Source organism: Vidua chalybeata, chromosome Z, assembly GCF_026979565.1.
Source record: "Vidua chalybeata isolate OUT-0048 chromosome Z, bVidCha1 merged haplotype, whole genome shotgun sequence".
NCBI lineage: Eukaryota > Metazoa > Chordata > Aves > Passeriformes > Viduidae > Vidua > Vidua chalybeata.
The window spans coordinates 72,435,731-72,448,362 of record NC_071570.1 but is presented as its reverse complement, the minus strand read 5'-3'; positions in this window follow the sequence as shown (position 1 = coordinate 72,448,362).

The window sequence follows — 12,632 nt, the reverse complement described above, 5'->3', positions numbered from 1 at the left end:
CGATGCCTACTATAGACAACTGTTCTTCAAGCACCATTAGCAATGAACAGGCGATCGACAATAAAAACAATAAGCATGCAGTAATAACCAACATCATAGGAACAATTAACAGTAGCATTGGTCCCCATGGCTACCCCTTCCGGCCTGAGCTCCTCCCCTGTGGTTGCACGCTGCGGCCACAGAGTGGAGATTCGCCAGCCAGCACACTCCCGGTGGCCAGAGGGCACTCACAAGAGTGGCCACCCCCTGATCTCTGCCAAGACCGCCTAGGGCGGTGGTGATTGCTGTAGCATGGGTGACACAGCAGAGGCACAACACGAGGAGTCTGAGGCAAAGGAAAAGGGAAGGATCACTTGACTGAGTTTCCAAGAAAGGTTTATTCCCGGAAGGGGTCAGGAACAACTGACCAGAATCTGAGGTCTGAACAGTGTTTTTAAAGAGGGGAGGGTAGAAGGGCTGGAAACATCTCTTAATCAGTAAGGGAATCCCAGGGGAGGAGTACATCACTGAATGTGTCCAATGGGGTTCCCACAGGGGAGGGAAGAAGCCTTACAAGGCAATTCTCTTTTAAGGTAAAGGTAACTGACAAGGAACATTCTAGAACAAAAGGGGTGTAGCAGCTCTGACTGGCAAGGGTAGGGGGCAGTACAACTGAGACAGACAAGGACATATAAGGGGATAAGGGGAGGAACAGGGAGATTGACATAAGGATGGACAGGCAAGTGGTGGGAAAACTTTGTAGTAAACAACTTAGGAACGAACCATTGGGGGAACAAACTGGGGTACATGGGAGAAACCACTAGAACTTACTAACAAAAGAAGTCTAACTTTCATATTAAAATAGCAACTGTAAAACACCAAACCACCACATCCCCCCCAGTGGTCCCTCCACTCCTGGTTCCCACAACACCGGGACCAGAAGATGTAATGACAGCAACTGGAAGGAGGCAATATTGTCCTCCACTGCCACCAACCAGCGGGCAGATTCCAGTTGCCCGAAAAAGGCCCGCACAATCATCAAGTGCCCTCCATCCTCTTTGGAGGATGAGAACAGCAGATCCTGAGTCTGAACATTGCTGGGCCCTAAAACTAACAACCTCCCATTTAAAAACCCCAAGAGCATCACCCCAAACATCACCCTACCACCCACACCAGTGAGGTCCTTCTGACTGTCCTGTCTAGGAATGTGCCCCCTGTTGGTGGAGTGACCAAATTATCCTTTGTCTCCTTAAAAAGGCAAAAAGCCCAGAAATTCCTCTCCTCAATTTGGTAAAAAGACACCCCATAGGATCTTTAGGACTTCACCTCAAACCTAGGGCTACCCAAGTGGACAGAGGCCAAAAGGTCCTGCCTAGGTAATTCACTAGAAAAAGAAGAGAACAAAGGAAATAATCACTTTTGTGGGGTGTTTTAGCAGGAGCAAGAACCTCTTGCCCCTGGCTCGGCTTTTCTCTGTAAGAGCTTTGTTATTTTGCCTTTTATTAAAACTTTTTCTGTTTCCAACACTATCTCAGAAGCCATCCTGCTAATTTTATGCCATTCGAGGTAGCTGAGCTATCTCGGGTGTGGTAGGTTCTCTGAGAGCTCATAAGACCTGGCTCAAGGAGAAAAATACCAGTCCTGGTCTTCTGGATGTCCATCAGAACACCAGCAGTGGATGCGTGGTTAATAGCACAGCCCAAAGAAAACATCTGGGTCACCCTCGCCAAGACTCTACGCCAAGACAACATGTGCCTGTCTGTGGGCAGTGCCAGCAATTCGCTGGCCTCGTGCCGGGTAGGGATTCTCCTAAAACCCAATGAATACCCCTTCACGGGGAAGGAACCCAGCCCGGTAGGCACTTGGGATGAGTGGACGAGGATCTTGCCCCATGCACTGAAGGAACCCCAGGAATTGGAACTTTTGGGGTCCTCTGAGGCCACTTGTTAAGTTTTATTACAGGCCCTTGAGTTAACTGTGGTCTACATCAGAATATAAAAAAATCTATCTATCTAAAGGATGTCTCACCTACCAACAAAATTTAAAATTCAATTAATTGGTGCAATTACATCAGCAACCCACTATCCGTGTCCTCTCGCCATCCCAGAGTTCTTCCCTGGGGTGTGTTCCTGATCTGTAGCGACAGGGTGTGGGCAGGAATGCCCTCCCATCTACAGGGAGGTCCTTGCACCCTTGACCAGCTTACCATCCTCACCCCAAACTCAACCAAAATTCACGATTGGCAAAAGAAAAATAAATTGGCCCACCAAAAAAGAGAACTTGTACAATTTGATGAAAATTTTAACAAGAAAATTCTTGATTAACATCATAAGAAGAGGGTAGTGATGTCCTTTTTTCTACCATGCGTTGCCACCGCAAAGGCCCTCGGTGAGCTTACTCACCTAGACTGTTAGCTCGGTAAGCAGGCCAACCTAACATCTCTGGTGCTTAGTGATCTCCTGTCAGATGAGGAGATTAACAGGCATGCCACCCTTCAAAATTGAGCAGCCATTGATTTTCTGCTGCTGGCCCATGGACATGCGAGGAGTTCAATGGGCTGTGCTGCTTTAACCTGACTTCTCACCGCGAAAGCATCCACACCCACATCCAGAAGATCCAGGACTTGGTAAAAGACCTCAAAGAAGAAAAATACCTGAAATGTTTTGAGGACCTCTTTGGACACTGGAGACTTGAGAGATGGGTTGCCTCCCTTCTGAAATATATTCTTTGAATCCTTTTGGTTGTTTTAATTTTTAAATTTTTTTTGGTGCATGTTTGGTTTTAAGGTCTTGCTTGTAAAGTCTCTGGGGAAAGCCCTTTTACTAAGTAAAGAAGGGGGAGTTGTGGGGCCAGAGAACTAGCCAGGGAAAGGCTTGCTGCACTCCCCTGGAGAGCCGACCTCTAAGCCACAACCCTTTTGGTTGTGGCAAGTAGAAAGATCAGCCCAGAATCCCTTAGGGTGTTATGTTGATCCCTTATACCCCATTGGCCCTTTTCTCCGCCCCTGTGCCCTCTCCCCACTGGTTCCCAAGTTCTGTCCCGCCCCTTGCTTTCCACATATAAACCCCTGTCTCCCCTGCCTTCCCAGAGCTCTTGTCCCTGGCCTCCTTTGCAAAGTGCCCTGCTCTTAATAAAGGCTAGTTGTCTGTGGAACGCCATACAAGCTCTCGTCTCTCCTTCTTCCACATGGCCTGAAGCCAGCTGGAAGATGAAGAGCCACAATCACCGGCAAAGGTGAGGATGTGCCTGTACCCCCTGGACATCCTCGTAAGGACACTTCTTTGGGAAGGCTGCAGAACTCCTACCACCACTCGTCCACCGCAGCACCCATCCCAGGACAGGGGACAAGGGGATTGGGAATAGGACAGAAACATTCATCCTCTGGAGGTGACTCCTGCCAAGCATGAGGAAAAGGTATTCTCTCAAGGATGATCTAATATTACACCCAAGCAGGTGGAATGCCATGGACAAAGGTACCTGATGCCTGAGAGAATTAGCTGAGCTGGAGGTAATCGATAAGGATTCAAATAAGAAGCAACTCCATCAAGATCCATATGATGTCCAGTGTACACAATAGTCATAGTTTAGGGCTGGTACTCCCCAATTCAGTGCTCATACAGAGGCCTTAAATGACACTGCTACTTGCTCCCTTCCTGTCCCTCTTCCCGTCCCTTTGTGGGTGGCTGGGGAGAAGAATTGAAGGCACAAGAGGTAAAGATCACATGTTGAGATAAGAACAATTTACTGGAAACAGCAATTAGATGAGGAAAAAATGGTAACAGCAACAATATTAATAAAAAAAGTGTATTAGAGAGAGTGATTCACAGACAAAATGCTCATCACAGAGCCATGGCTACACCACCCCAACTGCTTTCTTCAGCTTAGAACAAGCACCACGCATACCTGTCTGAAAGGAACCTCTACTCTTTGGAAAAGATCCCTTTTCCCCATCCCCAGAAAATGATGTGAGGTGGTATAGAATCACAGAGTCTCAGTTGATGAGCTGTTGCCAACGCTGCACTGTTGTTGTAGCATCAGTACCTGTTGTTCTTCAGCCTTCAGCAGTTCCATAGCAGAAGGGTCTTCTGAGAGGCTAGGCAAGGTATTCAACTGTCTTAACTTCTTCTGTCTCCATAGCAGCCATTCCAAAAAGCCCAATGATGCCCTTTTGGGTCTTCAAAATAGCCACTTCTGAGCTAATCTGTGCCAAAAATGCGCAGGGCCTCTGGGCCAGTGAAAATGGGGTTGTTTTGCTACTCATTCCCAGTCAAGCTCACTTCAGTTTTCAGTACAGTCAGTTGTTACTGTGGGGACTGCTGGGCTCCAGGACGGTTTGGATGGGTGGTGATGAAGGATCTCCGAAGTCAGGTCTTTAGAACATGTGGTTTATTATAAAGGGTGAAGGGCCCTGCTTGGAGTTGCTAGCCACAAGTCGTGGCAGGCCCAGGGAGAGCGGGGGGGAGAGAGAGAGAGAGGGTTCCAGGTGAGCGTCCCAAGAGGAAGGTCCAAGAGAGAGCGTCCGGTCCCTCGGCCACACCTTGTCAGGGGGCTTCAAGGTGGGCTGGAACAGGACTTGGGCCAATGGGGTTACAGATACCTGATACTTCAGGGGAGGGTTACAGGTGTGGGATGAACCATACATTGGGGGGTGAGACAGAACATTCCATTTGACCTTTGAATCTATCTGTAGGTAAAGGGCATTGTTTAATCAGAAGGGGGGATTGCTTTCAACTTGGCTGTATTATTGTTTTCGAGTTGCTCAGTAATTAAGGTTTGCTATTTCAAATCTTGTTCTCATCTCAATATCTGTATTTTCTGACTCTTTTGCCAGGCCATCATATTTATAGGGCTTTCCTATTTCATCTTCCCCAACATCTCCCCCGTTCTGATGAACAACTAAGGTATTAGATACTGTCTTACTCATTTTCTTCTGCACACACTGAAGTATACAGGGTACTGCTACTAAAACTACAATTACCACTATTAGAATAATCAAACCTACTTTACAGAGTTCCTTTAGCCAAGGAGCAAAGCTCCAACCATCAAACAAATTGTCTAGCCAGGATGGGTTATCTGTGGTAATTTGGTTAGCTAAATCCCTCAGATTTTGTAGCTCTTTATGAATGGAAACAGAATGATCAGACAGATTCATACAACATAATCCTTCAAAATCTTCACAGCCATGTCCATGTGCTAGTAAAAGAAAGTCAATAGCAGCTCTATTTTGTAAAGTGGCATGTTTCACTACTTCTTCATCTGTTAGCAAATCACTGATTATAGTAGAGGTAGCATTTACTTCTTTACTGAGCCAACACCCTAACTTGTTTCTAACTTGTTTGACTGTTTCAGTGCAATCGAGGAACTTATCTGAGGTAGAAAAACGCTTATAAGAGTTGATTTCCTGAGTTCCAAGGGTGAAAATCACTATCACAGTCGCTCTCATATTGATGTCCCCAGGAGGATCTAATCCTCCTGCTTTTCTTTTTGACTACCCTTTTTACACTAGGAGCAATTATTGTAAGTTGCCCCATGGCACAAGGGCCGCCATCTATTTTTGAAGGTATACCTTGCCAGGCCCTGTCTCCACAGATGAGCCAAATTCCTTTAGGAAATTGAACAGGAAGTTTGTTAAAACGATCTGCGTGAGGCTCATCATATATGAGAAGCTTAGTTCGATTGCACCAAGAAGTTATATTGCTATAAACTGGGTGATAAGGGGTAACGTTTAAATGAGGGCCGCCTTCACCTAGGAAATGAAAGAAGTAGCAGGTGTCCATAGTTAACGAGCCTAGGATTTCTAGCTCTTGAAGGTCAGATTTACCAATTTTAGAATTATCAATATAAGTTTGGTGTCTCTGGCTAGGAGTTGGAGATACGTGATGATCGTCATATGGCCAGTATTTGTCAAGAGTAACATTATCAAAACCTTCTGGAAGAGGTACTCCAACTAAACAGGTTGAAAAAGATTTGTCAGGGCTTGTGTCGGATAGACAGATGGTATCAGAGCCTGCAGACTTGGCTAAAGCAACCCAGACATTCGTCTTTGATTGACTTACAGGTAAAGCTTCACTACAAAAACTAAAACAAAAGAACAAAAGCAACATGCACGCGCGCAAATGATAAAACTTCATTCTTTTCTTGAACTGTTCCTGGCAGATCACTTTCTCCTGATGATTCTGCGCAGCTCAGGTCTGGGTGCTTGCTTCTTGGCTTCTACTTGTGGAAGTACTGGCTGATGTGAGGGTGTTGGCGGGCTTTGATGTGTGGTAGGGCTTCATGTTCTTTGCTGGGACCCACTTAAGTCCTCCACCTGTGGAAACACACGCAAACCCCTTTCGCCATGTTATAAGATTGTATGGTCCTTCTATTTGTCCTGAGTCTAAATTTTTAATCAAAACTGGGGGTGCTCTTTTAGTTTTGCTTTTTTGTTGTTCAAAAAATGTCTGTAAATGGGGGGGTCAGGCTCTTCTGCAGAGCTATTTAGAAAATTGTAAACATACAGAGCCTTATTCAACCTCCTTTGAGGTGCAGCCTGGTCTTCTCCCCCTTTCTGTTGATCTAAAATGCGTTTCAAGGTTTGATGTGTTCTTTCTATTATACCTTGACTCATAGGAGAGTAAGGAATGCCAAATGTATGGCGAACACCCCAGTCATTCAGGAACTCAGCTAATTCTTGTGAAGCATATGAAGGACCATTATCTGTTTTAATTTCTTGGGGGACACCCAAATAGGAGAAAGCTTGTGAAAAATGCTGGCAGACATGCTTAGCTGTTTCTCCTGTGAGGCAAAAACTGCATTTGAAAATGTATCAATGGAGACATGGATATTTTTAAATTTCCCGAAAGAGGGGTACTTAGTAACATCTGTTTGCCATTTCTGTAAGCTCTCCAACCCTCGTGGGTTGGTGGCTCCTGAAGAAGGGAGAGGTTGAACATGCTGACAGTTTGGGCAAGCCCGTACAATATTTTGTGCTTGCTCTAGGGTAATGCGAAAATTTCGTTTGATTGCCTGTGCATTTTGGTGCAACGATGCATGACTCAATTTGGCTTGTTCAATAATGTTAGGTAAGGTGGTTGCAGCAAGCACCGAGGTGGAATTTTCAATGCCTGCTGCACCTTCCTCATCAGATATTGCTGATGCCAATGCATCAGCTCGTGCATTTCCCTCTGCCATGAATCCTGGAAGACCAGAATGAGCTCTGATGTGAGAAACAAAATAAGGATTAATTCTGTGTGATAAAGTTTGATAGAGACAGGTGAGCCAAAGACACACCTTGTTGTTGTTCACATCCTTTAGAACAGATGCTTCAATTCTCTTAATAATATTAGCAACATAGGCTGAATCAGTGATCAAGTTGAAAGGTTCTGGAAAGAGTTGAAATGCTCTTACAACTGCTGCCAATTTGACAATCTGAGGGGAACCTTCAACCTTTTGAACATCCTGTTCCCAGGATTTAGTATTTTTGTTTTGCCATGTAACAACCAAATTGTGCGTTTGCCCTGACCCATCAATGAAGATAGTGATTGCATCTAAAGGCTCTCACTGATCAGGGGTTTTTCTTTGTAACATAATTTAGTTTTGATCATTTTGTGCGCTGGATAATGAATAGAGCAAGTGCCTGGGAAATCGAGCAAGGCATACAGCAGATCTTCTGATTTTTGCATTGCCCAGTCAAAATAGGTTTTCTTCATGGGCAAATAGATAATTGCAAATTCATGACCTGCTATAGAAAAAAGCCTTGCTCTGCCTTTGATGATGATTTGAGACATCATTTCTAGAGGTGTGAGGATTGTCTTTGGCGACCTGTAAGAAATAAAACCCCATTCAATTATTAGCAATGGATCTTTGTGAGAAGAATTCCATTGAAAAATGAGACCGCACAGTCTCAGCCTTTCTCCTAAAATCGCAAGAAAAAAGGGTTTATCAGGAGCACAGCAATGCGCCTGCCTGTTCTGCAGAGCATCAGTAATGTCTTCCAGGGCCTTGTAAGCCTCTGGAGTGAGAGATCTAGGGGATCTGATGTCATTGTCCCCTTTCAACAAATCAAAAAGTGGAGAAAGCTCATCAGCAGTGATTCCAAGGACAGGTCTAACCCAATTAATTTCCCCTAAAAGCTGTTGTAAGTCCTGCAAGGTGCAAACATCAGTTCGGATTTGTATCCTTTGAGGAGTAATAGACTCTTCTGTTAGTTTCCAACCTAAATATTTCCAGGGAGCAGTCTCTTGTATTTTTGATTCGGATATCACCAGTCCAGCCTTTTTGATTTCAGCAACAATACAATTACAAGTCTCTTCCACTTGTTTTTGTGTTGGTCTGTGATGAGCAAATCGTCCATGTAGTGGAGAATAACTGACTGTGGGAACTGTTCACGGACTGGAGACAGCGCGCAGGCCACAAAATATTGGCATATAGTCGGCGATTTTTTCATTCCTTGTGGCAAAACTAGCCAATGATATCTCTGGAGTGGTTCTTGTAAGTTTGTGCTTGGAACGGAAAAGGCAAAATGAGGAGCGTCATCTGGATGCAGTAGGATGTTGAAGAAACAGTCTTTTAGGTCAATGATAAAAAGTGGCCAGTTTCTCGGGATCACAGAAAGATTGGGCAGGCCAGGCTGGAGAGGCCCCATATTCTCAATCACTGTGTTGATCTTTCTGAGATCATGTAACAATTGCCAGGTGTCAGAAGTTTTCTTATGGATCACAAACACAGGTGAATTCCAGGGGCTGTTAGTGGGCTTAATGTGGCCTTTTTGCAGTTGTTCGGCCACTAGATTCTTGAGGGCACTCAGCTTATTGTCTGGCAGGGGCCACTGGTCGACCAAGACAGGGGTGTCAGTTTTCCAGGTCAGTTTCAGGGTGCTGAGTGCTTTAGTAGCCCCTACGAAAAACCCAGTTCAATCTTTGCTCCCCATTCAGAAAGTAAGCCCCTTCCCCACACTGTGATGGGTTTCTGCACTACATAGGGACGGATCGATGCTCTCTTCTTGTCAGATCTGTAATGTTGATTACAGATTCACTTTGCAAGCATGGAGTGACACCTCCAATGCCTGTGAGAGTACCTGGGGGAATGACCAACTTCCAGTCTGTTGGCCAACAGTAAGAAGAGATCACAGAAACATCTGCCCCCATATCAATCATCCCCTTGATGTAAACTCGAACCCCACCATTTGACAATTCACAAGTTAGCATTGGTCGTTGCTGACTTATGTGTTGAACCCATAGAACTTCAGGATTTTCAGAAGCAATTGGGAAACCGCGTGGTGGCATTTGATCCATAGTCCCCATAGGCAGTGCTATAGCAATAGCTATAGGGGTTCTAGGTGGAATATGCAATGGGGGGTAGCAGGCATTGGCTAGCACTAGTAATTCTTCATTGCAGTTAACAAACATTACACAAGGCAAAACAAGCAGTCCCAAGATGCTATTCCTTTCTTTACCAACAACTAAAAAGTCTTGTCTTTGTTGTGAAGGCCCAGTAATCCCTGTTGAAATACAGTCATAGCCATCATCCTTTAAAAAGGTTGTTGGCTTGGAGGTTGCCAGAGTGCACCAGGTCCCTGGGGGTAATAGGCTTGGGTCATAACTTGGGATTGTGCTGGTGATGAAGCGAAGAGCTTTTGGGTCAGGGTATTCACAAATTTTGCCTTGGGAGCTTGGGGTGCCACTACTTGTTTCATCGCGCAATGGCGCTGCGTGCTCACCTTGGAGTTTTTTGGATTATATTTCCTACTTATATCATGTCTGGATCGACACTGCCAGGCAAGATGGTTTCCCTTCTTGCAGATAGAGCAGCGATCGGTGGCTTGTGCACTTCGTGTGACCTCTGGGCAATCCCTCATGATGTGGCCAGGTTTTTTACAGAAGTAGCAAGGTCCAGGAGGTACAGCAGCTCGCATGACAGCCACAGTGTTGTCTCTTTGCTGGGAACTTAGATGCAAGGTAGTTAGGATTATCAGTAAGTTTTTGGTCTCGTGCTTCTGCTTGTGCCGCCTGTGCTTCTACTTGCACTACCTGTGCTGTAAGAACCCTTTCAATTTTCTCTCCTAGAGCTTCTCCAAGTTCATTTACTTGAATTGTTGCTACATGCCGTGGGCTCCCAATTTTGTTGCAGGCATCAATCATTTCAGGCACTGTAGGTCTTTCTTTTCCCAGGGCTTTGATAGCTCTCTTGCATTCCACGTTTGCATTACTTTCAATGATGTCTCGTATCACTATTGGACGGGCTATATCATCGCCGCATTGTCTTTCTGCTGCTTGGATCACCCGGTCCACAAATGAGGTGAATGGTTCAGATGACTCTTGACTAATTAGATTGTAGGCTTTTTCAAAAGTTCCTGCAGGCTGAACTTGCAAAAAAGCTTTGCGAGCCATCTTTTTGATGTCATCTAACACCATTCTGGGTAAATTCACTTGATTTTCATTCTGGTCATCAGGTGGGTCACCTATTAGCTTAGACAAGGTGAGGGCACGAAGGTCTGCATCTGTACATTGTCTGTAAGTGTTTAGTACCCCTGTAAGCAGTCTCTTCCATTTGAGTTCCCATAGCATATACTGTGAATCTCTAAGAATTATACCAGCAAGATTTTTACAGTCATTTGGTGTGAGTGTATGTCCTTCCAGGGTACTTTTCAGCAGTTGTCTAAAATATGGAGAGCAGATACCACTGTCCTTTATTGCTTTTTGTAATTCTTTCACCTCATGAGATGGGATAGCTGTCCATGGTCTGGGACGACCGGCTTGCTGGCTGAATATCACAGGCATTGCTATAGGGTTTAGACTTTCCTCTTTGCAAATTTCACGTGTGATTTCATGCCAGTCTGTCAGTTGAAGATTATCAAAACTTTTCTGGGGATTTTCTAAATTTGCGATTGATGGTGGTGACTTTTCAGCATTAAGAGGGTTGGCATTTGCAAATGCAAAACAGTTCTCTGTCTGTCCTGTATTTGTCAAAGTGGCTGTCACATTTAACCCTCCCCCTTCTTGTTGCATGGTTTGTGTGCTTGGTTGTGGTCCAGTCCTGCTTGGGTCGGGTGCAGGATGCGGTGGCAGCGGCAGGGACGCAGGGGGAGGAGGCATGGTACTCGGTGGCGATGGAGGCAGGTGAAGGGCAGCTGAAGGCTGCGGTTGCACAGGAACTGCTGGTGGCTGTAGCGTTGGGGTTTCCAGAGGCTGTGCGAGGCGCGCTGCAGTGGGGGCTAATTGTGATGAGGCTGTAACAGGATCCGGCTGGGCTGGTGGTGTGGGCGGATACACTTGTAGATTTGGTAAACCCAGAAGTTGTGGCGGGGTGGGCTGGTGTCCTGCGGCTGGAATTGGGAACGGTGGTGCTGGCATGGGGGGGCACAGTGATGTCGGCTGGGGGTAGACTGCAGCATGGAGCATGTGGGAACCGGGAGGCTGCATCAAAGGCGTGGTGGAGGCGGTGTGGGGTGGCAGCAGTGTCACGGTGTGAGGCAGATCTTCCGAGGGTCGCAGGGACTGAGCATGCTAGGGGCATGTCACGAGATCCACGTGGTGAGGCATCACGGCAGCCGCCTCAGGGACTGCAGCAGGACCGCGGCTGTGGCCATAGAAGGGAACGCCACGACGTCGTTGGCTGCAGGGGATGGCAGCGCTGCGCTGTGGAGCCCCGGAGCGTCATTGCGCGATGGGGACGGGTCAGGCTGTGGCGGTGCCGCGGTGCTCCGAAACGGCAGCGGCGCCGCAGACAGGAGTGCACTGGGAGGTGCAGGGACGGAGGGCTGGGCCGCTGTCACGAGCCCAGTGGTGGCCGTGGCCCCCGGCATAGCTGCAGCGGTGGCAGGAACGGGAGGGCTGGCTAGGGATCGCCGCGGAGCGGGGACGGGGCGCGGAGGGCCAGCCGGCGTCTGTGCCGCGGAACTCAGCCGCTGGAAGCTCGCAAGCTGGGCTGGGGCAGGGGCTGGGCGGTCGGAGAGGCACGGGACCGTTGCACTGGGGATGTCGGAGGGGGGTGGTGACAACGGTGGGGAAGCCACAGCGCGGGAGGCACGGGGCGGCTTGGTGGGCTGGACTGCTCCGTCCCGCGGCACAAACGACGCTGTGGCGGGATCACGGCGTCCTGCTGGCGTGTCAGCAGGGGCGAAATCTGATGACTCGAGAGTGGGTGCTGCTGTCGTGGTCAGCACTGGAGATCTGGAATCGGCAAAGGGCAGCGGCAGCGAAGGAGCAGCGGGTGCAGACGAGATGCCAGGCACCGCCAGCGCCGTGGCGGCGAGGGGTACCCGCGCTTCTTGCAAAAGTGTGGCCGCCTGACTCTGCAGGAGGCCGGTGATGGCGGTGGCCACAGCCGCGCAAGACATGTCTGGAGGAGTGGCAGAACTTGCGGGGGGGAGGGAGGTACAGCTGGGGTCGCGGGGGAAAGGGGACCAGGGCCGGTGCAGTGCCAGCAGCAGGAAGTGTTACCGCGATTACATTGGTGGCCAGGCTCGCTGCGGCGGAAGCGGAGGAAGGGCCCGACATGATGGCTCTGGAGCGGGGGGGGGGGGGGGGGACGAACCGCAGCAACCAGAACGGCAGGGGTGAACAGAATTGACCTGGAATACCTGCAGGGATGGGGCACCTACAAGCTCTAAGGACAACCTGTGCTGGTGTTGCACCATGCTCCAAGTAAACAAGTTCTTCCTTAGACCTACT